The 27,757-nt window shown below is 43.1% G+C and overlaps 1 protein-coding gene across 1 annotated transcript in view; it reads right to left on the bottom strand.

Annotated features, from left to right (window-relative positions):
* LOC120517779 (exostosin-1c-like) overlaps positions 1-23,450 on the bottom strand; it is a 496,489-nt gene extending 473,039 nt beyond the window's left edge. Inside the window, exon 1 of the mRNA XM_039740259.1 lies at positions 22,562-23,450. The gene's annotated coding sequence lies outside the window, so the exon portion shown is untranslated. The remainder of the gene's footprint in view (positions 1-22,561) is intronic.
* Between the last annotated feature and the right edge of the window lie 4,307 nt (positions 23,451-27,757).

The following is a 27,757-nucleotide window of genomic DNA, read 5'->3' as shown; positions in this document are numbered from 1 at the left end:
CGGTGTAAAGTCAATGTGGCTCAGAGGTGCATGTGGACTTTTGCACAGACGAAAGCGACTGAGGCTGTGTTTGGTGAGTTGTTGCGTGCCTCGAGAGCGACGCTGGACTCGGGAGGACAGTTAAAGTTGGCGTGCGTGGCTCTGTCATGCGTATCCCATGACGCAGTAGAAGGGTTAGAGTTGGTGGGCAGGGCTCTGTCGTGCATATCCCATGGTCTTAGAGTTGGTGGGTGGGGCTCTGTGAGTAGGCAGGCATGGCTCTCTGTCTTGCATGCACTCTCTGTCTTGCTTGCCCTTAGTTAGAGTTGGTGGGAGGGGCTCTGTGAGTTGCCGATCGTGGCTCTCTGTCTTGTGTGGAGTGTAAAGTCAACGTGGCTCAGAGGTGCATGTTGACTTTTGCACAGACAAAAGTGACTGAGGCTGTGTTTGGTGAGTTGTTGCGTGCCTCAAGAGCGATGCTGGACTCGGGAGGACGGTTACAGTTGGCGTGCGTGGCTCTGTCGTGCGTATACCATGACGAGGTGGGAGGATTGGAGTTGGTGGGCGGGGCTCTGTCGAGCGTATCCCATGGTCTTAGAGTTGGCGGGCAGGGCTCTGTCTTGCTTGCGCTCACTGTCTTGCGTGCCCTCAGTATCTTGTTTGCGCTCAGTGTCTTGCGTGCCCTTAGTGAATTATATATATAGATGCTGTCCAGCCAATTGTGCATTTTTTCCTACTAAAGTAACATAAAAGTAAGATACTGCTTACGCATTACATTTTATATCAAGTATTCATATAACATATTTAGTAACATTACCCATAAGTAGTGATTAATGTTACTCTCTTAAAAGTAACATTCCTCGCACTGTGCACTAGAGACAGAATCAAGGTGAAATATAACTTTTTTTTTGTGTCGTTTATTGTCATCGAAGTTTTTTCCCATGGGATTAACTCCATAGGTGGACTCTCACATGTTTTAAGAAACCAGCTCTCTGCCCTAACCGGTTGCACACCTTTTTGTAAACGCTCTCACTGTTATTTTCAAGCCATTCCTTTGGCTTTCTCCTTTGAGGTTGTTGTCTTGATGGGAAACAAATATTCTCCCATGAAGCAGGTTTCTTGCAGACTCCATCAGGTTCTTTTTCAGGATTTCCCTGTACTGCTCTGCCTTCATTTTACGCTCTACTTTTACAAGTCTGCCAGGGCCAACTGCAGAGAAGCATTTCTAAAGCCTGAAGCTGCCACCACCATGACACAGTTTTGTTAATGTGCAGAGCCAGTGTTTGGATTGGCGTTTAGTCTTATGGCCAAGAAGCTCAATTTTAGTTTAATCAGATCATAAAATCTTCTTCCAGCTGGCTTCACAGTATCCCATGTGCTTCCTGACAAGTTCTAGCCGAGATGTTTTGTGTTGGCGTTTTTTCTCTTTGCTGCTCTCCGTGAAGCACCCAGGCATCACTTGTTGTCTCCACAGCCTCTGCTGTCTTATTAACTGTAGCTTGTCAATCCCTTAGAGGTCTCGTAAGTCTCTTGGTGGCCCTCTCACTCCTCTTCTTCTCGCCTGATCACTCATTTTTTGTGAATGATCTTCTGTAGGCAGACTTACAGCTGTCCGGACCCTTTTTATTTCTTAATGATTGCTTTAACTGGATTCTGAGGGATATTATTGCATCTTTGCATGACTTGTGCGTTCCAATCACCGTTTCACAGAGTTGCTTGTTCCTTGGTCTTCATTGTGTAGGTTAGACCACCATACTGACTCACCACAATTCAGAGCTTCCTTTATATATTTATACAACAGTCAACTGAAACCCCGAACAGGTGACCTCCATTTAACTAAAACCAGTTGGCTGCACCAGTGACTACTCATGCGTGGCATATTAAGGGGGTGAAGACTTATAAAATCAGTTAATCTCTTGTTTAAATATTTGTGATTCATTGCCATCACCCTGCAGAGATTTGTTTTCACTTTGACATTAAAGGGTCATTTTCTGTTGATCAAAAAAGCCAAATTAAATCCATACATCCATCCATCCATCCATCCTCTTCCGCTTATCCGAGGTCGGGTCGCGGGGGCAGCAGCTTAAGCAGCCCTGGCGGAGTCCAACTCTCACTGGAAACGGGCTCGACTTACTGCCGGCAATGCGGACCAAGCTCTGACACTGGTTGTACAGAGACCGAACAGCTCTTATCAGGGGGTTTGGTACCCTATACTCCCACAGCACCACCCACAGGATTCCCTGAGGGACACGGTCGAATGCCTTTTCCAAGTCCACAAAACACATGTAGACCGGTCGGGCAAACTCCCATGCACCCTCCAGGACTCTGCTAAGGGTGAAGAGCTGGTCCACTGTTCCGCAACCAGGACGAAAACCACACTGTTCCTCCTGAATCCGAGGTTCACTATCCGACGGACCCTCCTCTCCAGAACCCCCGAATAGACTTTTCCAGGGAGGCTGAGGAGTGTGATCCCTCTATAGTTGGAACACACCCTCCGGTCCCCCTTTTTAAAGAGGGGGACCACCACCCCGGTCTGCCAATCCAGAGGCACTGTCCCGATGTCCATGCGATGTTGCAGAGCGTGTCAACCAAGACAGTCCTACAACATCCAGAGTCTTAAGGAACTCCGGGCGTATCTCATCCACCTCCGGGGCCCTGCCACCAAGGAGTTTTTTGACCACCTCGGTGACTTCAGTCCCAGAGATGGGAGAGCCCACCTCAGAGTCCCCAGGCTCTGCTTCCTCATTGGAAGGCATGTTAGTGGGATTGAGGAGGTCTTGAAGTACTCCTCCCACCGACCACAACGTCGAGTCGAGGTCAGCAGCGCACCATCCCCACCATATACGGTGTTGACACTGCACTGCTTCCCCCTCCTGAGGCGCCGGACGGTGGACCAGAATCTCCTCGAAGCCGTCCGAAAGTCGTTCTCCATGGCCTCTCCAAACTCCTCCCATGCCCGAGTTTTGCCTCAGCAACAACCGAAGCGCGTTCGCTTGGCCTGCCGGTACCTATCAGCTGCCTCCAGAGACCCACAGGACAAAAAGTCCTATAGGACTCCTTCTTCAGCTTGACGGCATCCCTCACGCGGTGTCCACCAACGGGTTCGGGATTGCCGCCACGACAGGCACCGACCACCTTGCGGCCACAGCTCCGGTCAGCCGCCTCAACAATAGAGGCACGGAACATGGCCCATTCGGACTCAATGTCCCCACCTCCCTCGGGGCGTGGTTGAAGTTCTGCGGAGGTGGGAGTTGAAGCTACTTCTGACAGGGGACTCTGCCAGCCGTTCCCAGCAGACCCTCACAACACGTTTGGGCCTACCAGGTCTGACCGGCATCTTCCCCCACCATCGAAGCCAACTCACCACCAGGTGGTGATCAGTTGACAGCTCCCCCCTCTCTTCACCCGAGTGTCCAAGACATATGGCGCAAGTCCGGCGACCGACCACAAAGTCGATCATCGACCTGAGGCCTAGGGTGTCCTGGTGCCAAGTGCACATATGAACACCCTTATGCTTGAACATGGTGTTCGTTATGGACAATCCATGGCGAGCACAGAAGTCCAATAACAAAACACGCTCGGGTTCAGATCGGGGCCATTCCTCCCAATCACGCCCTTCCAGGTCTCACTGTCATTGCCCGTGAGCATTGAAGTCTCCCAGCAAAACGAGGGAATCCCAGAAGGTATGCCCTCTAGCAACCCCTCCAGAGACTCCAAAAGGGTGGATACTCCAAACTGCTGTTGCGCATACGCACAAACAACAGTCAGGACCCTTCCCCACCCGGCGGAGGGAGGCCACCCTCTCGTCCACGGGGTAAACCCCAATGCACAGGCTCCAGTGGGGGCAATAAGTATGCCCACACCTGCTCGGTGCCTCTCACCGGGGGCAACTCCAGAGTGGTAGAGAGTCCAGCCCCTCTCAAGGAGATTGGTTCCAGAGTCCAAGCTGTGCGTCGAGGTGAGTCCACTATATCTAGCCGGAACCTCTCGACCTCGCACACTAGCTCAGGCTCCTTCCCCTTCAGAGAGGTGACATTCCACGTCCCAAGAGCCAGTTTCTGTAGCCGAGGATCAGACCGCCAAGGTCCCGCCTTCGGCCACCACCCAACTCACACTGCACCCAACCTCCTTGGCCCCTCCCATAGGTGGTGAGCCCATGGGGAGGAGGACCCACGTTACCTCTTCGGGCTGTGCCCGGCCGAGCCCCATGGGTGCAGGCCCGCCACCAGGCGCTCGCCATCGAGCCCCACCTCCAGGCCTGGCTCCAGAGGGGGGCCCCGGTGACCCGCGTCCGGGCAAGGGAAAACGTCGCCCAAGGTTTTTATTCTTCATCAGAGGTTTAATGAACCGCTCTTTGTCTCATCCCTCACCTAGGACCAGTTTGCCTTGGGTGGCCCTACCAGGGGCATAAAGCCCCGGACAACATAGCTCCTAGGATCATTGGGACACGCAAACCCCTCCACCACGATAAGGTGACGGTTCAAGGAGGGAGGATTGAATGTTGTATAACAATAAAACCTGAAAGCTTCCAAGGAGGTGACCACCTTTGATTAGAACTGGACACCTAAGCTGAGATAGCACCAGATGGGAGAGACCACTAAGCATTCAGGTCTTTAAAGATACGGGAGAAAATACAAATGGGAAACTCCACTCAGGCAAATTAGTGGGATGCTGGATGCAAACCCAGAACAGTGGAGTGGTGAAGCAGCAGCAGTGACCACACAAACGCCATCATACTCCAGTCCCCTCCAAAGCACTTGCACAGACAAGCTCTGTCCCCCCACCCTCAGATGCCCTGCTGCCACCTCATCCAGTCTGAAAGTCATGGGCTTACCCTGGCCTATTCCACACACACACACACACAGAGTGGCAAGACCAAAGATGACTTTTTAAATTATTATTCCTTAAAATGATCCACTTAAGTATCATTTGTTCCAAGATTTCATTAAAAATTAGCCTGACATGATTAGTCCTGATTTCAGTTTACATCAAGAAAAGCTGAAATATCAACGAGGAGGTAAAGACTTTTGAGATCCCCTGACAATTTATTTTACAGTTTTTGAATACTTAAAAGCTTTTATGGAATCCAAATGACAACGGAAAACAATAAAAAAATAATTCTAATGCCAGATTCCATCAGTTTTCGGCCAGCCGAAAGGAGCTATATAAAAAAGTGTGGGGGTGTTTGTGAAAGTGCACCCTGTTTTTGGAGTGGTGTTCCTTTTCTCCTAATCTAGATGGCTACATTTCAGTTAATAAAGTAAATCAGAACGGCTGAATCCTCTGCGGGCATTGTTACCACTGCCAGTTTTATACAATAGAGGCTTTTTAAATGCCTCTACCTGCTTTGGCTTCTCAGGTTATCCGAGTCTCACTGCCTTCCTGAGGATCAAGATGTCGTCTCCCAGATCCTAGAGAAGTGCACAATGAAGCCACACATAAACGATAACACTCCAGTTACTGGATGGGAAGGAGCCAGCAGAAAGCCTAAATGACTCGGCAGTTGCCTCGGGTTGCTGTCCTGAATTCACCAGAACACGTCCAGGCCTCGTGTCCATGATGGTCACATTAGGGGCTTGATGTTTGTCATGGTGAGTGGGGTGGCCTTGTGGGTCTATCAGGTTGTTTTCTGTGGGGTCTTTGCTCAGTATCCCTATGATATTTTGTGCTTTTAGTTTCATGTTCTCCAGTTTTCATCCCACACCCCAATGACATGCTGGTTAGGCTAATTTCCGATCCTTAACTGGCCTTGTGAGGGTCTGTGAGTGGCCCATCTAAGGTTTGTTCTAGCCGTTTGCCCAGCACTACCCAGATAACCACCAGCCTCCCACACCAGAACAGGATTAACATGAAGCAGAACTGAGACTGCAGGCGTCGTGGCCATTGAGGACTTTCCTATAAAGTCTTCCCAGACCGCTGTTTAGGAGAGTGGCGCTGACCTTGTTTTTAGTCTATTTTAAGAATACAGAGAGATCATTAGATGTAGCAGAGGTTGGGATGCTAGAAACTGAAAAGCGGCACCCAAGACGTATACAAAAACAGTAAACTAGAATTCCTTTATAAAATCAAAGTCATTAACTTTCTTGACTGGCACTTGTTTTTCCTCTCCTATACCCATTTTCAAGATTAAAATATCCACTTTCCCACTGTTTTTTGCGAATTAAGCCTTAATGATGGTACAATTTTTTCAGCATTTTTTAAATGTCTTGGGCACCGCCATTTTCTACAGGTTTGTGTACTGCTTACTATGCAGTTGCCATGAAGTGACATTCATGTTACTTATAAAAGATGGCAACCTTGTTCTTCAAATCATCCGAGTTTGCGGATCAACTTTAAAAAGCTTTTCACTCACGTTTAAAATCTTGTGCTTTTTCTTTTTTGGTTATGACCATGCTCTGTTTTTAAAATGGTTCTGTTTTGGGATTAACAAAAGAATAGTGGACTCCCATGTAACAACCTTAGGCTACATCTGCTCTCGTTTTTCTCTTAATTTTGTTGTGGAGTTACTTTTCTTTTATTTCACAACATTTGACATAAAACTACAAGATGAGTCAAAATGATGTTAACACCAATGGTACTGCTATGTATACAGTATACTTATATACAATTAATGTGGGCAATTTATGTGCCACATACAGTACATGTGTTGACCATGATGGCGAACAGGTTGAGACATTCCTGTAAATCATCTCGCACATATGAAGTATGTTTTGTGAATCAATTGTTTCTGCCATTCAAACGTTAACATCATTTTGACTCACTGTAATAATACAAAAAAACTTTATAAAAAGACATAAGGGATTAATGCCACAAGTAGACAAGTGTAATGTTTAACACCTTTTAGGTTATGGTTTTGTATGCTAGAAAAGGGTTGTTTCAGCTGTGTCTTCATATGTCTGTATATGAAGTGGAAATCCAACATTTAATGGGATTCTTAAAAAAAAACATTATTATACATCTTGCAGCATTTCCAATTTAGTTACTGTACCATCAAAATACTCCCTTGGGATGCAATGCACTTGTCCAAGAGCTTCTTCCATTCCTGGGAACATTTCTTGCACTCTTCTGTTGTTACCACGTCTAGAGCCTCTGTTCGCCATAATGTTCAACCATATGTGGCACATAAATTGTCCTCAAAAATCGTATATAAGTGTATACATAGCAGTGCCATTAGTGTTGACATAATTTTGATTCACCCTGTATATTTCTTGTTATTAATTATTTTTAATGTTGTGGATATTGACCTCATCATGGAGCCATTTTGAATGAACAAATTCCTCCCTCATGGTGGCGCAGTGGTAGCGCTGCTGCCTCACAGTTAGGAGACCCGGGTTCGCTTCCTGGGTCCTCCCTGCGTGGAGTTTGCATGTTCTCCCTGTGTCTGCGTGGGTTTCCTCCCACAATCCAAAGACATGCTGGTTAGGTGGATTGGCCCTGGTGTGTGCTTGGTGTGTGGGTGTGTTTGTGTGTGTCCTGCGGTGGGTTGGCACCCTGCCCAGGATTGGTTCCTGCCTTGTGCCCTGTGTTGGCTGGGATTGGCTCCAGCAGACCCCCGTGACCCTGTATTTGGATTCAGCGGGTCAGCAAATGGATGGATGGATGGAAATTCCTCCCTGTGATTGCCACCATTTTGTGATATTTTTCAACGGCCGCCAGTCACATTTTTCACAAGTTGCTTTCCCTGTTGCCATTCACATGATATGAATGTCATGTGTTGTGTTAGGTCCTCAGTTTGCAATGTACAGCCATCAGTAAGCTCATGCTGGATTAGTTTTTGCAACATCTGCCTCCATGTTCCTGGTAGTTTTAGTTAAGGGAAACAAACTCAAGTTAGGGTTAGAATTTGTGGCTTATGATCGCCTTCATTTTGACTAAATTCTTGCCTAATGATTCATTCTTTTTTGGTGTTTTGGATTTTTTCTTTGAACTTTCTGGTAATCAGGCTAAATTCTGTCCCATGGTTACACTCATGCTCTTTCCTTTTTGGTTCAGTTCAGCCTCTGGTTATTTCCTAAACCGAAGTGGTCATTCTCTTTAAACGTTTATTCCTACCAGTCAATACAACTTTCCAAATGTGCTGTAGGAGCTCCAAAATGCTGATTTTATAGAAGACTGTTCATTGACCTCCAGATGTCATCATTGTTTGGTCTTTACAAAGTTCACTAATGTCACAGACTCGCTTATATAAGGGGATTAAATCAAGCAGAAGACGACACAGTCCTGTTTGGTGGCATGAGGCTTCGGTCAAAGTGCAAAACAAAAATGGCAGGATTATTATTTAAGAAATAGACCAGAAGATGAGTAATTTAAGGGAACGCCATGGAGACAAAGTCTAGAGACAAGCAAGTGACCACAATACGAGGAAAGAACTAAAAGAACTGACGTCCAAAGTCAAAAAACAAAGAAAACAAGTCAAAGCTATCCAGTGTCAGCTTGGCATGAACTTTCAGGTGGGACCAGACAGACATGGGACAGAGACGCTGTCAGAGGGGACAAAGCCATCCTCTGTGAGTGAGACAGACTGAAAGAGGATCAGGTTCTTCAACAGCAGAACTTACAAAACCTGCTCCTCTGCTTACATCCATTGGCCTTGTTATGTGGCCATCAGGGAGACCTCAGAAGGACCAGCTTTGGACTGACTCATGGAGTTGGTGAATGCCAGTTCAGATGGTGTTGTTTCAGAGACCCCAAGTAGGTGGTGTGAATGCGCAAGGAGGGGAGGCAGCACAAACAGAGCAGTGGAGCCGCCTGGAGGGGGCCATGTCAATGCCAAAGGAGCGGCAGACAATGCAGTTCAATCTGTGCTTTGGGCTATCAGCACCAGTGATGATAAAATGGCAGCTGAATGTTGGCTTCCGAAATCACACTAAATGAAAATCTATCAAGACATTGTCATGCATGACAACCACCAAAGGACAGCAAGAAAGGCTATCTCGACATCAACATCAAATACTCAACAGTGGCGGCAGAATTGCAAATGAATATTGATCAGTTTCCAGTTTTTTGTTCAATGGACAGAATGCTAAATTGTAATGATAATGACTGCTCTGAAATATTAAGATATAAAGGCTCAATTTAAAATGCATCACAAAAACTCAAGCAATGGATCACTTTGGGTCACGTTCTGTTCTGAGTCTTACACTTTCAAAATGGTTGTGGGTGTAATCATCATCTCCTGCATTCCCAGGTTGTTGATATCAAAGAACATTTATGCCTGTTGTGTTCATAAGAATTACGTACTTAAGAATGCTGTGATATCGCTTCAGTTCTGTTTTTTTGTCTTGTGGCCCCCGACTTACCCATACGATTAAATCGCCACTTATGTTATACCTCATCCTGATGTCTCCTTTTATAAGACGTCGAGCTTTTGGGAGCTCTCCTCTCTTTTTGGCCCTCTAGGCCCAGAAAGCCCTCACATATTGGCCACTTTTTGGACCATACTTCATGCAGGAAATGACACCCTTACAATAAAAGAGTAGACCAATAGGCGTCATCAGACAAAATAAGCAGAAGGACTTGAAATTGCGCATCAAACATCAGCGGACCTCACTGATGGGACATGAGGAGTCAAAGCTCCTGCGTTTCACAAAACTTTGAAAATACTGGATGGGGATCAGTAACATGGGCCCGTGGAGTGTCGTTTTATGCTCTTTCGAAGTTGCTGATCACAAATATGATAATATTACTGATATGTGATTCTTTACCAGTGGTCCCAGCCCTCTAAGAGCCACTCTAATAAGATTAAAAATTGATGAATTTCAAACGGGTCTCATTTTAGACTACTTCAAGGTTAGTGATTATAAATGTGATGTGATTTTAAATCCTTTATTAGTTATTTGCCCCTCTCGGGATCTCTATCAGAAGGTAAAAAAGGATAAATTTCTATTAAGAATATTTAAACATTTAAGCACACATTTTAATATTTCAGATATCTGACACAAATAATCTTCTTTATTGTGTACTTCCACCTCATGACGTACATCGTTACATTTCTTATCAACACCAAGAAATAGCGTAGCTTATCCCAATTCAGACTTTTTTATTTTTAGTCTTCACGTCTTCAAATAAATTATATTTTATTATTGGTATTATTTTACAGCATTTCATTTTGTTGCTGGGCACGGCTTTCTTGGGGGTCTCATCATCTGGATGCTGCTCCCAGATGGCCTTTTTTTTGTCATTTCCAATATCACGATATCCGACATCAGGATGCGCTCAGACCCAGGTCTTTGAACCTGTGAGTCTGGACTTATTTTTACTCTTTAAACCAAATTTCATATTTCTGCCTTTAATGCTATTTAGTTTATCACATCAAATGTGTCACTTCTGCTAATAATGGCTGTCTACACTACTGAAGAGAAACTAACAAATAAAAGAAAGACTGAACAACGTAACCCCGGACTTATTTTAAAGCATGATGTAATGCCACTTTAGAGTTATTTATCTATAAATATAAAGATCTATAAAACAGAAGCAGGCCTGTAGGCATTCTGGTTCAACCTGGCAAAAGGACAACTAAGAGAGCCATACAGTGCCTAGAAAAAGTGTTCACCCCCTTAGAAGCGTTGACATTTTATTGTTACACAACACTGAATCACAGAGGACTTGACACTGATCAACAGAAAAAGACTCTTTAATGTCAAAGTGAAAACAGATCTCTGCCAAGTGATCTAAATGAATTATAAATATAAAATGCACATAAGTCTTAATAAGAGCCCCCTAAATGATCGCTGGTATGGCCAGTTGTGTTTAGAAGTCAAATCATTAGTTCAATGGCGGTCACCCGTCTGGAGCTTCAGTTGACTGGAGAGTAAATGCCATTGAATCTGGAAGGTCTAACTTGTGGCGAGTCAGTATGTTGGATCCCCAACTCCAGTCCTGGAGGACCACTATGGCTGCAGGTTTTCATTCTAACCTTTTTCTTAATGAGTGCCCTGTTTTTGCTGCTAATTAACTTCTTTTGAACTAACTTGAATTGACTTGCTGTAGATTCAGACCCCTTAATTGTTTCTTTTTCCTTAATGAGCAGCCAAGCAATAATGAGATACAAAATGAGCCAAAACAACTGGTGTCCATCGTACAATATCTGAAAATAAAGAAAGGTGAAGGCTTCAGGAATTATGCTGATCTTCTCAGTTCCACAAAACATTTGACCAGTGTTCTTATAAAAGACAAAATCAACCATTTCAGAAATGTCTGCTAATGCACAATGAGAGCAGAAACACAACACAGAATTAAAGAACGGGTTTAATTAACAACAATCAGCGCCTCATTAAGCAGCTGGTTGGGGTTTGAGGCCCTGATTTAGTTGGTCTTCTGTTGGCTCCCTCACTTCACATTTCATTTCTGTTTGGGTGCCATTTAAGGAAAGAAATGAAGCAATAAAGAGGAACGATGAAGAAATTCAGGGGAACAAATCTTAAAAAAAGCAATTCAGTTAAAATGAATTCACAAGAAGTTAATTAGCAGCACAAACAGGGCACTCATTAAATAAAAGGGTTAGAATGAAAACCTGCAGCCATGGTGGTCCTCCAGGACCGGAGTTGGAGAACCCGGGTCTAACCTACACAATGAAGACAACAAGAACACTCCAAGTAATTCCATGAAAATGGAATTGAAAAACACAAGTCAGTTAAAGGAGACAACAAAATGTCCAAGTCAGTGAATGTACAAACAATGTAAAAGTGACCAAGACCAAGGCAGAATCCGTCATCCCCTCATAATGTCCCGAGACAGTGATGAAGAATCCAGCAGCTAACCACAGCTCCACTGTACTCCCCAATAAGAGATCCATCACCAGCTGAGCAATACAACCCCCAAATGGCGAGGGGTGTTTGAAGATGTATTTATCTGCCTATATCTCCCATACTGCAGTTAGTGTTTTCAGCACTGCTAACACGGAGCAATTGTTCAGGCATCTCCAAAGCAAATCGGATGCAGAGAAGTAGAAAACAAGTGGCATCCAGGAGTCAACCTGCAAATATGGTAATTCTCTGTGAAATTAATATTATGTTGAAGTAAAAAGAAGCAAAAACTTTGAATCAGAAACGCACCTTACAGAAGGTTTAGAAATGATTTGCCCTGCATCAGCTATATGATATGTAAAATGCATTTTTTCTAGATATAAAATCACTGTTACAAAGGGGCAACACGAACAACACGTGGGAAAAGAAGAAGAAAAGAATAACTAAGCTGACCTGTATCGATATATTACAGTATTTAAAATGTGCACCTCCTTGTTAGATGCGGCTGATATGACTTAAGCGTTCCGTCCTTTACTGATCGTAAAGATAACGTAGTATGGCGTATCCAAAATTATATTCTTAATAATCCATGAGCAGGATTTTAGTTCGATTGATTTTCTGTTCTGATATAAACCAAATGGATTATTCCGAAATCATTCATTGAAATTATGAGCTAAAAGCGGCACAACCACCAAGCGCCAAGCGAGACGAGCGCCTACAGAACCCCGAAAACGCATGCGCGGTGCCGAGATGGAGAGACTTGGTAACCCCATCAGGCGCAACCTCTGACCTCTCGTCGACTAATTGTTTCACTGTTGCAAACTGCTCCCTTACTAGCGGTTTCCACGTTACACCTAACACTAATGGTTAATACTGTTAATTTTCAGAAAAACAGTTTAGCGGGCGGTCTAATTATTAGGATTCCATATTTGATACTGTACCGTATCACGCGTGAAGTCTCGGAGCCACACTCGCCTAACGAGTAATGGTTACCGGCTAAATGTGATAAAGGAAAATATTACTTTTCGATTACCTTACAATATTCCTATAAATATTGTATAGCTTTTCGGGGTTAAACTATTGATTTTCCTCTCAGCATTCCATTTTATTTAATCCTGGGTTTTCTACTGGCGATCGATGCCAAGTAACTGATCTATCCTTTGTGGCGTCTATCCTCGCATTAAAAGTTTTTTTTCTTTTTTTCCCCCTATTCCTTTAACCGGTTCTTTAGTTTTAAGCCTTTGTGAACACAATCTGTGAAGTGACATTCAGGATATCGATAGCGACCCTTACGAGCTAATTGTTTGACAGCGCGAAAGGTTTGCTTAATAGACCCGTAGTGACACTCAACACCGCGACAAGGAGGCAAGCAACTGGAGAAGGCCGGCCGCCCCCTCTTCACGCTCTAGCCCCCTCCATCAGTAAACTCAAGGTCAGATTTGAAAAAAAAAACAAATCTGACAAAAAATAACCACTTCAACGCCTGTTTAATTCAATACAGCGTCGTGCGAAGTAGGAGCCAATTTTAAAAACACAAGGGGGTAAAGCAGGCACTTAATCTGAACTAACCTGTCGCTTGGGAGCCTCAAATACAAAGTCAAGCGGGAGTGGCGTAAATGTAAATGACGCTGTACGGTGACATCCTGCACTGACATGGGTCAGCGCTTCAACCTGCCATGAAGCGCTAGATAGATAGATAGATAGATAGATAGATAGATAGATAGATAGATAGATAGATAGATAGATAGATAGATAGATAGGAAAGGCACTATATAACAGATGGGCAGCAGGGTGGCGCAGTGGTGGCGCTGCTGCCTCGCAATTAGGAGACCCGGGTCCTCCCTGCGTGGGCTTCCTCCCACAGTCCAAAGATACGCAGGTTGGATGCATTAGCGATCCTTAATTGTCCCTAGTGTGTGCTTAGCGTGTCTGTGTGTGTGTGTGTGTGTGTGTGTGTGTGTGTGTGTGTGTGTGTGTGTGTGTGTGTGTGTGTGTGTGTCCTGCAGTGGGCTGTCGCTCTGCCCGGGATTTGGCTTGCCTGGCTGACTGACTATAAGATAGATAGATAGATAGATAGATAGATAGATAGATAGATAGATAGATAGATAGATAGATAGATAGTATTATTTAAGACTTTTCTTCAGGTGCAGAATGGAATTGTTGAATGACGGTCAGATTTCAGACAGGCTACAAAACTGACAACAGTACGGTACTTACAACTGGTAATGAATTCATAAAATGAGATGTTATACATTTCCCCCCCAATATGAATGTGTTTAACAAAAGGTGTTGCTAAAAGACGCTTAATATTCCTAATCGCAAAAATCATTTGATTTAGTATATGCAATACGCCATACATATAATATGAACAGACGATATTTTAGCCGTTTTCATCTGAACCCGCTTTTCCCACTGAGTGGCGCCTCCGTCCCTTAGCGTTGTCTTTTGTAGCCCACAGCCAAGCCCCCCGAGCCAATCTGGACGCGTCACTCCCACCCAGCCTTAGTGTTTATAGTCTGCGCGCAAACAGCGGAGTCTCAATGGCTACCGCAGCTCAGTCACTACTGAAATGACTCAAGCCGAGAGCGCATATTTAGAATAAGACTTTCTGAAAACGAATCCCATTATAAAGTTACCAGTGAATCAAAGTCGGTCGAATTTTTTGTACTCCTTTTTCCTATGCAGTTTACCCGCTATTCAGTTTATAATTCAAGGATGCACATCCATTTCATTGGTCCTCATTTGGCTAGCAATTGTTTTAAATATTACCAGAATTTTGCATTGTATCTTAAAATTGGGATCCAAAATATAAATAAGATATATTTATAACACATCGATTTAAAAATAAAGGACTTAATGCATCAGTAAAGCAAACTTTTAGAGGTTTTAGAGGATTGACAGCGAACAGAAATATTTCATTTTTAATTAACAACGTCTTCCCTAAATATGTAAATGATCGTGTATCGCCAAGATGTTTGTGAGAAAACAACCTTAAGCGTGTCTGTTTTTAAAAAGGACATAAATGCATTTTTTTTTGTTGCTCTTTCTCACCTCATCCATGTTATTCGATGCACGAGAACATGAATATTTTTACGCTTTAAATATATAGTGTTGCTCTAAGAGACACGTACTTTCTTACTGAACTTGTACACTGACATTTTGTGTTTTAGCCAATAGTGTGTTTTATATTAGCTAATTTAAATATCCCTGAAAATTTAAATAGAGTGAATTACAAATATTAAAATGAATAAGAAAAAATAGATTAAAACTCAGTGCACAATCCGTAAAGACTCTTGTAATATAATTGCCAGATTTGTTTATTTTTGTTTCCTAAGAGCACAGGAAGGTTCTAGAGAGAACCTTTTTATCCGTAACAAGATATAACCATGACTAGATTTGTGAAATACCACGGGGTCCCTGATTTTAAACGGACTCTAGTGCCACATAATGACGCTTGCTAAGTTCAGATTTTCTTGAGCTCTCGGTATCCTCCTAGGTAGCCAAATGATTTCTGTTTTGCCGACAGATTAAGAACCTTTTGAAAAACCCAAAGTATAGAAAAAAACCCTCTACCCGTTTGAAACGGTTCGTTGTCAAGCAAAAGTAATGTGCCATTTAAAACCGTTATTTTTAAGTATAATATTCTCAAGAATGAATAGCTTTAAAAATGGAATCTGTGCTCTGCATATTTTTTTACCTTTGACGGAGCTTCAGCTATAAGTTTCATGCACCTTGAGGGACAAAATCAATTTAGCTTGGATAAATGGAAATCTCTCTCTTTTGTGATCAGAATATTTATGCTTACAGGTGAGTATTCAGTGGCGCCCTCTCGATATATTGCTGCTTTTGCTGTATGGGAATGAAACTGACATAACTACTGGTATTCTACCTTATGGCTGTGCCTGGTGGGGCAATACCGCGATATCACCGACCCCTGCTGCGAAGTGTAGGTCAACCACCCCCCGGATACAGACCCAGTCTGTGTTCGCCCTTATGCTCTTTAAACAAACTCTCTTTCTTTGACGAGGGAGCACAAGTCAAACGTTTTAAACCTGCAGAGCCAACTGGAATCCTAACAAAAAGTCACTTCTACTAAGAGCCGTCCGCACCTACTTTACTCCGCCCACTATCCCGGCAACCTCTCTGTTAGCGTTCTGCCAGCCAATCGCATAAAGCTGAATTCGTGTAACTTGGGATTCTACTTCCTTTAACATAATTCTGATTGACTCATTATGTCCCCGTCCTGCTTGTTTCTCTTCGCATTTTCCTACATGTTTCTTTCTCTTTAATGTTCTGCCTCCATATCATATAAAGACGGATTTGATGAAGGTATGGTACTGTTGTATATAAGTGAAGGAGAGGATGCATCCCTATCGCGTACCACATTGGTGTTTCATTCATTGTTATTTTTATTTTCTAGACTCAGTTCGGTAAAAATCAACACTCAAGTTTACAATTCTTCTCAGTGAAGAACAGGTAATCCGAACAAGCTAAAAATGATAAAATTATAAATGTTACTTGTTTCCCCACGTTTCCATGTTTAAATTAGAAGAAAAATATGTAAACATAATAATTAGCGCCTCATTCAAATATGGTACTCATTCGGAACCTTGAACACGCTGTACTCTCCTGCGAAGTGTCTACTGGAGCTCATCAGGACAACATGGAGTGCAGGGAATGGATGGGCCTTTAAAACCTGCAGTCACAATATGGAAAAATAAGTCTAGAAAATAGAGTTTCTTAAATATGTAAAACGTTAATTACAAGTAGGAAAGTTGAGGTTTGATTTTTTTGAATGGTCATTTATTATTATTTATTGCATTATAATTCATCTTTTGACAAGATCTTAATTTGATGAAGGCAGTTCAGTGTTTTCTGAATTATGTCTCGCTCGCCTTTGTTTAGGCACAAGATTCAGGGTACACTGTTTTATGTGCACATTTGTTAAATCAATCATTGAGTTATACTGTTACTTGTTGGAATTTTGACACTTTAGCATGCAATGCTCCACCTAATATTTCAGACACCTTCTAACCATGTTAGTCTGGAGCCAGTGGTTGATTCTAATAGAGAATCAGAGGGAGCCTAGCCTGACAGTGTCATACACAAAGCAGAAACTAAACTGTGTGCAGATCCAGGCCAGGCAACCGACAGTGTGGAGTTTGCATGTTCTTCCTGTGTTCATATTAAGTTTTGGCATCAGGTGTCCCACATAAGATGGAGCAGGTTAAGTGACTCTGAATTGGGCCACCTAGGAGTGGTTGTGAGTACCAGTGTCAGTGTGCTCCAGCGACATCAGCAGGGATGAAGGGCTTCAGAGGCCTAACCCCTAACCCCACCTGTCCACAAGAAGGCGTGGATTTTACCAATGTCAAAACCACCAACGGGACAACCCCTGCTTTCCTGCAACAGTATGTCAGCAAACATGAAAAGCCAAACCCAGCTCTCCACACGGGTTCATTTATTACAAGTACTGTTGAACCACCAAGGGGACAAAACAACCGAACAGCGAACTCTAAAACCTCAAGAGGAACCCCAGCCATTCTTCAATGTTTTACATGCCTATATCAGTGTACTCGAAACTTAAGAGTGTAGCAGATGATTGGCTAAGATGTTTAAAGATGTTTAAGTTAATATTTAAAACTCATCATGAGAAAGAAGAAGACCCCAAGAGGACATGGAGTACTGGGTCAGCAGTAATTTGGTTTCGATGAAAGCCCTGATTAAGATATGTTTTCAAGTTAAATTAGAGTTCAGGAGAAGGTTGAAGTAGAAGACACTCATAAAGGGGACTAAGACCCCAATACCATCAAATCCTAGAAGCGCCCCACGTTGTTTCCCACATGGTGTCAGGTTCAGGATTGTCTGCTGTGTTGGATTAGATGCTAAATGGAAGGATGGATGATAAGCAGTGCTTTAAGTTTTCATGGAGCTACCTGGGCATTTGATCAAAGAATGGGCTAGAGGAGGGGGGCCGGTGAAGTTTTGAGTGCAGAGATAGGGTGGCAGTAAATCGATTTGGCCGTACCGCCTATAGCCGGGGTCCTGAGGTGAACCTTTGCGAAGAGGTTTTGGTGCTCGCCTGTACGGTAATGAAATGTGCCAGTACAGAGGGAAAAAATCGATCGTTGCAATAGAGTAAGAGTCAAATGGAAAGCGTGTCCCCGTGAAGCTTCTAGGGTCGGGATCTATCAACATTTGATCGAAGATCGTTGGGTCCCCCGGGAAGATTCGCGAAAAGGCGCCGCTACTCTTTGTTGGGACTGGAAGAGGTGCCGGTACGTCAAGCACCGATGGTAAGGGTTAAAAGTAGGAGTGATGGGGCCTTAGGGTGAGAAATTAATTCTCAACTGCCTCAAAGTATAACTTACTGAATTTCCCAAGTGTTTCAAAGGGCGGAGGAGGAAGAATACCCGACGCCATGCCTGAGTACTCCTGCCGCTTGAATGTCGCCTTAAAAAAGGACCTCTGAGGAGCGGGGCTCATCCTATTAAATATACTAATTAATGCATAAAGTGAGAGTAACTTGTTCCTTTCTTTAATAATAGTAAGTGATATTACATTATGCAGCATTCACCTCGTCTTATGTGTTTTGCTTCGCAGCTTTAAGCTCCAGGTGGTGACCTAGATACGAGGCGGAATAGTCAGAAGTGCAAGAACACCTCCATTGAGAGATCCAGGTGAGTGTCTTCGATAAAGTGGGAGTCTTAGCCTCAAGGCAAACCGGCATCCGTGCATTGGATATGAAAAGAGGCCAACCGCTTAAGGAATTCGAGAGGCCATTAATCTGAGCTGATTTGCATCATTATTATTCTGGATAGCGAGCAAATTTCATGTGAATCATCTGTTCTTTCTAGAACTCGGATGGGAGTGTAATGTTCTCTTACTACAGGGGCACGTTTTTGGAATAAACCGAAATAAATACCTAAAAGATGTTACACTATTTCTAAAACTGATTTTTAAGTTTGTTTTTGAAGAAACTTTATCTGTGATGTCGATGTAATAACACCTGAAAATAATAAATTTACAGGTTATTTTCTGTGCGACTGTAATGTGGCATCCATACATCTTCCGTGCTTAATCTTAGGTAGGATCGTGGAAAGGCTGGAGGATATCCCATCAGGCATTGGGCGTAAGGTAGGAACAATCCCTGGACAGGGCGCCAGTCTATAGCAAAGGCAAATACACGGAAACACGCACACCAGGTCTTTAGTTAGTATCGCCAATGTACCTAACCTGCCCGTCTTTAGACTCTGGGGGGAAATCGGGACACACGGAGGAAGTCCAAATGCACATGGCGAGAACACGTAAACTCCACTTAAGGAGCGCCCGGGACGTGAGCCCCAATCTCTCCGTTGTGACGTAACAGGGCTACCAAAGCGCTACCGTACTATAAAACCCCGCCCCACGCACCCGATAACGTAACATCCTCCGCTTTGGAGGCTCGGTGGGGGGCGGGGTCTATCCCAGTAGGATCATCGCAACCAGACTCGGACAGAGCGCCAGTCCATTACCTGCCCTACTCATGCACACACCTCATTTAGAGCTAACCACACTATGTTTTTAATGATAACCGTGGGGGAAATGCAAATTCCACACGAACAATCAACGGGCGAGAATTACGAACGCTGGACGTTGGATCCTTGAGGCTGCAGCGCAAGCTATTGCTCCCGGTTTGCACATCATAAACTGTTTATAAGCTGTAATTATTATTATTAACACAGTGACATGATTATTCTGCTTCTGTGGAAAACATCGTCCCTTATTCCAATCAGTTTCTTTAACATCTGCTAATTTCATTGTTAGGTTGTAAGGAGTCAGAGCCTGTAAGTTAGCAGACTTAGACACAATTAGCTGGAGCCAATCCCGGACAGGACGCCAGTGCATACTGAACCATTGCAAACCTGTTTGGAAATACCAACGTATAAGGAGAAACAAGAAACAAAGACGGGGGAAAACGTGGTGCTGGAACATTACACATTTGCCTGAAAACCTTGAACGTCTTGCAAAATTATACAAATTCATGGATTTAAATTTGTGCAAAACATAACGATGCGTTTAATTAATACGCAGATAGATAGATAGATAGATAGATAGATAGATAGATAGATAGATAGATAGATAGATAGATAGATAGATAGATAGATAGATAGATAGATAGACTCTTGAAAGAAAATTTGATTTTAAACATTCACGCTGTGTTTGGGATGTGATGTTTAAAAGAATTCTGCAGAGCACACATCCATGGCAGAAAAAAGTAATGACACGACTTAGGATGCCTCTACCCCGCCACACGCCTGCCTCCTCCATCCTTTTCCCATTCTGCAAGTTTACTTTTCCAAAATAGTACAGAACTGAGGAAAAGTAAATCATACCCGCGACGCCGGTTTGTGCTTTTGAAACGACTCGAAATTGCTTCTTAAAGGTTGTTTTCCCATTCAGACGTACGTCTCGGTCACCGAGTTGCACATTTTGTTTCAAAGGGCATATTGAAATGATACATGTGGCACAAAATGTTTACCTATATGGAGAAATAAAAAATCGAAACTTCTGAATCAAGCGCTGAGCAGGCCTTTAAGAAACTAGAAAAAGTGTGCAACATGGCTAAAACGAGAAAAGTTTGTTGTTTGCCTTTGTCAGAAACGAATGCATTTAAATACACAACACAGAAAATCAAAGCAGATAAAAGCTGATTGCAATCTAAATCCCAGGGTCAGAAAACCTAAACAGAGGTGTTACTGCCAATTTGTGGTTATTGATAAGCCGATAATCTCCAACTGGCTAAATGATTCACTTCAAGTCAATATATTCTTAGCTGGCGCGCTAGAAGGAGATCAGTTATACCAATTTACAAATTCAAAACGGCGCGAGGAAAAGTAACTTTGCAACATCTGTATACATAAGTGAACTTCGATTTAGATAATAACAGACAGACACCCATCAAATTTGTAGTATTTGACTGAAGTCATGCTAGCGAAAAATCGGGCGAACAGAAGACCCGTCCGTTTGGCACCTTGTCGCCCTACAGGCTTAAAAATCAAAATTAAGTTGTTCAGGGGAACGTTTTGGTTCCTAAAAGAATCCTCCACATAAAGGTAGCAGAAAGAACTCTTAGTTGCTTAGATCCGTAACATTCCATTAACAAACATAAGTAGCTGACGCCCGACTTGTGAAATACCAATGGCTCCCTGATTTAGGACTCGTACTGCTTACAATAACACAGGCTAAATTCAGGTTTTCTTGCTCTGCTCTACTCTGTAAACTACTATAAATTATATATAGGCAAAAAAACCCTTAATGGAGCTAAATGGTTCTTTGTCAAACAAAGAACCACAGAACCCAGTAAACTTCCACTAAAGAGCCATTATTTTAAAAAGCGTACATAGTAATGAACAAAGTAATTTTAATATATCATAACTGGACACTAGTATCCATCCATCCATTGTCCAACCCGCTGAAACCGAACACAGGGTCACGGGGGTCTGCTGGAGCCAATCCCAGCCAACACGGGGCACAAGGCAGGGTGCCAATCCACCGCAGGGACACTAGTATGTGCTTTTAAACCTGTCAAAATTTTCAGAAAGTATTATTTAATTGAACTGTGCATTTCCTGGTTGGATGGATAGATAACGTCTTTGGAGTCTGCGTTTTTGCCTACAGAGCGGAAACTCTCAGATCAAGCGCGTTTGCGAGCGCTATATTTGTTTGGCGCTGCAAGTCTTGGATTAAGCGTGACTGGGAATGTCGGGTTTGTTTGGATTAAATGGTTCTTGAGTCTTAGATATGCTGTCCCTTTTAAATTGTCGACTGTAAGTCCCGCTGTCACGTCACTACTACACTTCTCACTCTCTAAGAAAGCTCGGAATTCTCAGTTGACTGCCAGCTTCGCACTGACTCGCCAAGCGCCCAAATACACTCGAACCTCGCGTGTGTGTCTCTATTTTTGCAAGTCGTCGTGAATATAAGCGTCTGTTAAATAAATGAAGTACTAAGCGTGGTGATCCTTATCACCACCTTTCTAAATTACATCGATTAAACAAAACATGGGAAATCAGACTGTAAAGACAGCAGGCGATTCAAAGTACTTTACAACGGGTTTGTAGTGCTAAAGCTCAGAGCGCGGACTGTTTAGACTGGTTTAGCCTTCATTTCAAACGGCATCTCATTTACAGTAAAGCTGTAACAACGTAACTGGATTTGCCAACAGAAGTTATGCATGTTCAATAGATTTTAATGAGAATAAATGCTTTAAACACATAGTACAGGGATATCACTTTCCCAAAGTAAAACCCAATATTTTTCAATGCGTAATGGAAACGTAACCGAAATACCCTGTGTAATTATTAACCATGTCGACTTAGGAAAGAAAGTTGCACTTTAGTAAGTCTTACATTTTCTCTTCTGTTAAGTATGAGATGATTGGGAAGCCATCAGCACGTCTGAAGCTATAGCGCTCTACTTACAATTCTAATGTGTAAAATTTCGATTAGCTGGTTCTCGCAGACTTCCTTATTCATTTTTGAAACTGAGACGACTGGCCGAAGGCTTGACAGTATTCAGCACCCCCTGCTGCTCCACCTGACAGAAATAACCTGTGTCGTTTAGTTCAATTTTTGTAATTAACACCTCTTTATCGACAATGGGCACTTTTTAGTACAAATGTATTTATATTCATTTTCAGAAATAAACTTTTTAAGCGCTTAAATCTTTGCAAGGGCTCGCAGTGTTAAGCGTGTGCCAGTGACGACAGGAGCAGTCCCATATGTCGCCAGTTATACTTTGTAGCTGGTGTTCTGGAGGACGGAGGTTGGCAGCATGCACTGTTCTAGAAAACCTACCTTTTGAGTTCTTTAGATGGTGGGAGATGAAAGCTGGGTCCTGCCTGGAACGATTTCCAGAAAATTGAAACAAAAACCAATAGCCCATTCAGCCAAGGTGTCCAACTTTTTTTTTTCTCCCCAAGACAAAATTGCGTGTTTGTCCGCTGAGGTGGGTGAAAAAATATCCCGTTGCCCCTTTCCTAAATCCCGCTGACACGCGTCCACCGTTTCGGCTGCCGCTGAGTTCAGCGCGTGCTTTAAATGACCTCAGAGCCCTGCGCTCAGTAATTGGGAAGGCGGGAGGTGGAGTGTAAAACGATACCTTGTTCTAGTTATTGATTACTGCATCTGTTCCTGTTTCTCGGATTTCGTGATACCGGATTCCTTGTGCATAAGTTGTAGATCCGTTATAGACTGCAAACAAACACGGGCGATCCAGCTGCTGATGTTGCCGCTCGTGAGTGCGCCTTCTCTAGCCGGCGAGTGCTCCAGTGCTGTGCCCGATTCATTGCGAGCGTACCTTCCTTACTTCATACCATCCAGTACGCAGAAAAAGGGAGCTCTCGCGTCTGCCTTCCTCGAAATACCTGCTTGACCCAGGCGTAACCCTCAATGGCTCTCTCAGTCACTGGGCTAGGAATATTTTCTGCTTGTGTTGCCGATTATGAATACGGCTGGCGGTCGCATTTAAGCCCGAGACTTCTGCTGAAAAAGCAGGCTCAAACAAGCCATTGTTGGCAATTCATCTACTGTCCGGGCTGCTTTTATTTCTAGCTGCTGTAAACAGTGGGAGATAGTGGCTCATTCCACCTAATCCTCTCGGTCCTGGCTGCTTTCATTCTCAACCCTGTCCCGGTTTCCCGAGCTTCAGCATACCTCTGTGCCGAGGTGGTCCATCTTTCACATCCACAACACTCCCGTGTTTGCACCGCCCCTTGGCCTTCCATTGGTGAGCACCGCTGAAGGTACCGCCCCCTGTGAAATATTTAAAGTGAGCCTGAACATCTGGGCCAGAGGCGTCCAGCGACGCCGTCACGTTGTTTTCCTTTCGTTGGTCATCCAGCCTTTCAAACTCTGGACTTTAAACCGCAGACATGTTTCCTATTAGTGCTTTTAATTGTGTATGCGGTGTACCTGCAATCGTTCATAAACAGGGCAAACGGTGACCACCGATAGGTGTCGTCTCATTTTACAGCAGTATGCTTCTCGTGATTCTCATTTGGGATTTTAATTAATGCAAACTTGTTTTTTTTATAGTAGCATGTATTGCACTATTTATTCATTCTGCTTAACATTCATCATAAATTAAACATATCAAACTGTCTCTGACACAGATATGCAAATACACAATATAAACTAACTATAAACTTTTAATTAGTATGTATGGCCTTTGATTCGTGTGATTTATTAGAAATGACAAGTTTACTTTAAAATTAAGTAATTAATTATAAAGAAAAGCTGCTTCAGTGTTCTTATTAAACTAAAAATATATCTATTTATATAAGGTAATCAGAGAAGAGCTGTGCAAGCCAAAGAGAGAAAAGAAGAGTCAAAAGTTTAATCTATGCACAATTAATACTATGAAACAAAGTAAAAGTTGATTTAAAAAAAATCACAAATGTTACACAAAAAAATAATGGATTGTTAATATTAGTGTAAGTAACAAAAATGAGTAGTTTGGAGGAATAAAGTAAAAATCAAATTAAAAGGTTTCAAATTAGGTGGGATAGTGGTTAGTGCTGCCACCATGTAGTACCAGGGTCCTGAGTCGATTTTCCTACTGCATCCCAAAGTCATGTGTCATCAATGGGTGACTGTAAACCTGGCCTGGTGTGTGAGAGTGTGTAAGCCAGCCACAACTCTTAAACATAAAGGTGCAAGTGGTTCTCCAAAGTGATGCCGCACGAGAAACATTCTTGGCTCCCTAAAGGACCATCTACATGAAGGTTCCAGAAGGATCCTTTATGTAACAGCCTCCACAAATAACCATGACTAGATGATAACAGATTTGTACAATAAGGCAACCAGGGTTTGCTCCCTTTGTGGAGTGTGCATGTTGTTCCCATGTCCGTGTGGATTTCTCCCACATCCTGGGATTCCTCTCACAGTCCAAGCACATGCAGGTTAGGTGAACTTACATTGTTAAATTAGCCCTTGATACTTGTATGTGTGTGTATGTCTGAGAAGTTACCCTGCAATGTCCTGGTGACCTGTCCAGGTATTGTCCCTGCCTTGTGCCCAATGATTGTTGAGATAGGCGTCAGGTGCCCTGAGTTTGTGAAGCTTACTCAACATGACCGCTGACAAAGGTGTTATATAAAATTAAATTTATTTCAATAAAAGTGCTTTTCTTAAAAAAAATCCTGTTAGATCTCTCTGAAATTGGAGAATCTAACAATAATAATTACAGTAAGTGGTCTTCCAGCTGTCTTTCTATCTCTCTCAGGACATTTGCTGATTGATTAACAATCTGAAATTTGGCATTATGTTTTATTGCATTTTGCATTAATGATAGATAGATAGATAGATAGATAGATAGATAGATAGATAGATAGATAGATAGATAGATAGAAATGAAAGGCACTATATAATAGATAGATAGATAGATATAAATGAAAGGCACTATATAATAGATAGATATGAAAGGCACTATATAATAGATAGATAGATAGATAGATAGATAGATAGATAGATAGATAGATAGATAGATAGATAGATAGATACCCAAAGGTCAATTTAGTATAACAATACTAACAGAAATAGCCTGTGAATAAGATTCATTGCAAATAAATATCAGGATATTTTATGGATTACCTAAAATCTTGATGATTCCTGAAAAAATGTGGCTATTTTTAGAACAGAATGAATTAAAATGTAGAGGCCAAAGCATTTTGCAATTGTTCTTGTTGCTATTATTATCCTATGATCTTTAATTACATAAGCAGGATTGATAATGGATTAGTGCTGCGGCCTGTCAGTTCCACAGGATTTGGGGTTCAAGGCCTGGCTATGCAGAAACGTGTCTTAGCTTAGGTGACTCTGTGGGTGAATGTTGATGTGGCAGTGAGGGTGTCCTGAGATGGTCCGGTGTCCCCCACATTGTGGGCTCCTGCCTTGTGGCTGAAGCTCTAGGGTTAGCCTCTGTGTCCTTGCAAGCCTCTTGGAGTTAGTCCGTTCATACTGTTAATGTTGTTGCCTGGCCCCTGTGTACAATTTTTTTGCAGACAGTGGTTTGTCTGATATATAGACAAGAAGAAGAAGTAGAAGAAAAATAACAGTGCGAGTTTAACACTCCATCGGTTTAGTCTGAAAAGTTGTAAAGACAGCGTGATGGTGGTCACTATGGTGTTAATGGACACACATATAAACGCTCTCCTTTGCAGTGGGGTTGTTTGTTAACCTAAGGACTGGAGAGTGCAGGGCGGGCAGCAGAATTTAGAAGCCCTTCACCCTGCCTTTGAGGGGGTCGAGCGCAGATTAGCCACAAAGGTAGAGACATGTGAAGGTGAAGGGTAGACAGCCAAGAGAGGGACGATTGAATGCGTCAGCACGGAAGGCATAGGGCGGGGCGGTCAGTGGACACCTAACCGATTCCGGTGTAACGAAGGCGAGTCTGCACGAATGCTCCGATAACGACGCGGCTCGGCACTTTTCCCTCTCATAGGTGAGTCTTCATGCGCGGTCACGCGAAACCAGAATGACGCCAGTCATGGTTATACGGGTGACCTGAGAAGGTGAACATTTGCATGAAGCTCATTTTGTTGTTGTTGCACCGCTCAGTGTGCGCATGTGCTGCAGAAAACTCGCTTTAGGGAGAGAAGGTACAGTTTGTTAAACTGCAACAATTGTCTTGCAACGTGCAAACTGGCGAAATTATATTTGTCAGGAGCATTTTAGAGTCAGACTTTAGTGACATTTACTATTATCGTCAATCTGGCTAACTTGAGATCATCTATAAGAGGAACTGCAACAGCCTACTAGAAAGAGTCCGATTAAAGATAAAAAGTGTTGTCTGATCAAGAAACTGACTGGAATGAATGCCGTTAGCCAGAGTGGACGTGCTTAGCTTTGAGAACAACACTCTCTCAACACTAAGCCCCCCTACCTAAAACCCCATCCCCACCACCACGCCCTGGTAACATATGTTTTAGACTGTGAATCGGGCTTTTCAGTGTTAAAACAATATACAAAAACTGAATTGACTTTTCATTTCCATACTGTAATGGAAACAGAAGCAGTTATAAAGGGTTGTCCTACATGGACATTCGTAAACCTTTATCAACAGGCACTGATGAGCTGTATAGGGATTGAATGACCTTTTCTTGTTAAGTATACTTTCTTTTGTGTGAGTCCTTAAACCGGACCATGATAGCTGCTGTCATCATCAGTTAATTTATAGCACCAGTGACACAATTAGCCATCCATCCATTGTCTAACCCGCTGAATCCGAATAGGGTCACGGGGGTCTGCCGGAGCCAATCCCAGCCAACACAGGGCACAAGGCAGGAACCAATCCTGGGCAGGGTGCCAACCCACCGCAGGACACACCCACACACCAAGCACACACTAGGGCCAATTTAGAATCGCCAATCCACCTAACCTGCATGTCTTTGGATTGTGGGAGGAAACCGGAGCGCCCGGAGGAAATCCATGCAGACACGGGGAGAACATGCAAACTCCACGCAGGGAGGACCCAGGAAGCGAACCCGGGTCTCCTAACTGCGAGGCAGCAGCGCTACCACTGCGCCACCGTGCCGCCCGTGACACAATTAGCCATTCATATTTTTGGACCCATTAGTTCCTTACAGGGTCACAAATCTGCCCATAATCTGACTCAAACTCCAAATCTGGAGTATATTTTGGCAGTAATGGGGGCACAGCAGGAACCGGACTTGGATGGAAAGCCAGTTGGTGGCAGACTAAGCTCTCAAATACTGACAGACTCAGAGAGGCCAGTTAAACCAGAAAGTAAATCAACTGGACGTGGAAGGAAGCAGAAGCTGATGTAGAAAAACAGTCCAGAGTACTGAGCAGAAATTGAGCCTGTGTCCCTGGAACTGACAGGCTGCACCCCAAACCCACCAAGTAAGCAGACGCTAAAAGTACTATGTTAAATAAATGATATATTATAACATGTGAACACTAGTTTTAAACATACAAACAAAATGTATATATATATATTTTTTATACAAGAAATAAACAGTATAGACCACT

The sequence above is a fragment of the Polypterus senegalus genome, chromosome 17, assembly GCF_016835505.1.
Source record: "Polypterus senegalus isolate Bchr_013 chromosome 17, ASM1683550v1, whole genome shotgun sequence".
In the NCBI taxonomy this organism is placed as follows: Eukaryota; Metazoa; Chordata; class Cladistia; order Polypteriformes; family Polypteridae; genus Polypterus; species Polypterus senegalus.
Note: the sequence above shows the minus strand (reverse complement) of the source record. Positions and strands in the feature narration are given on the sequence as shown.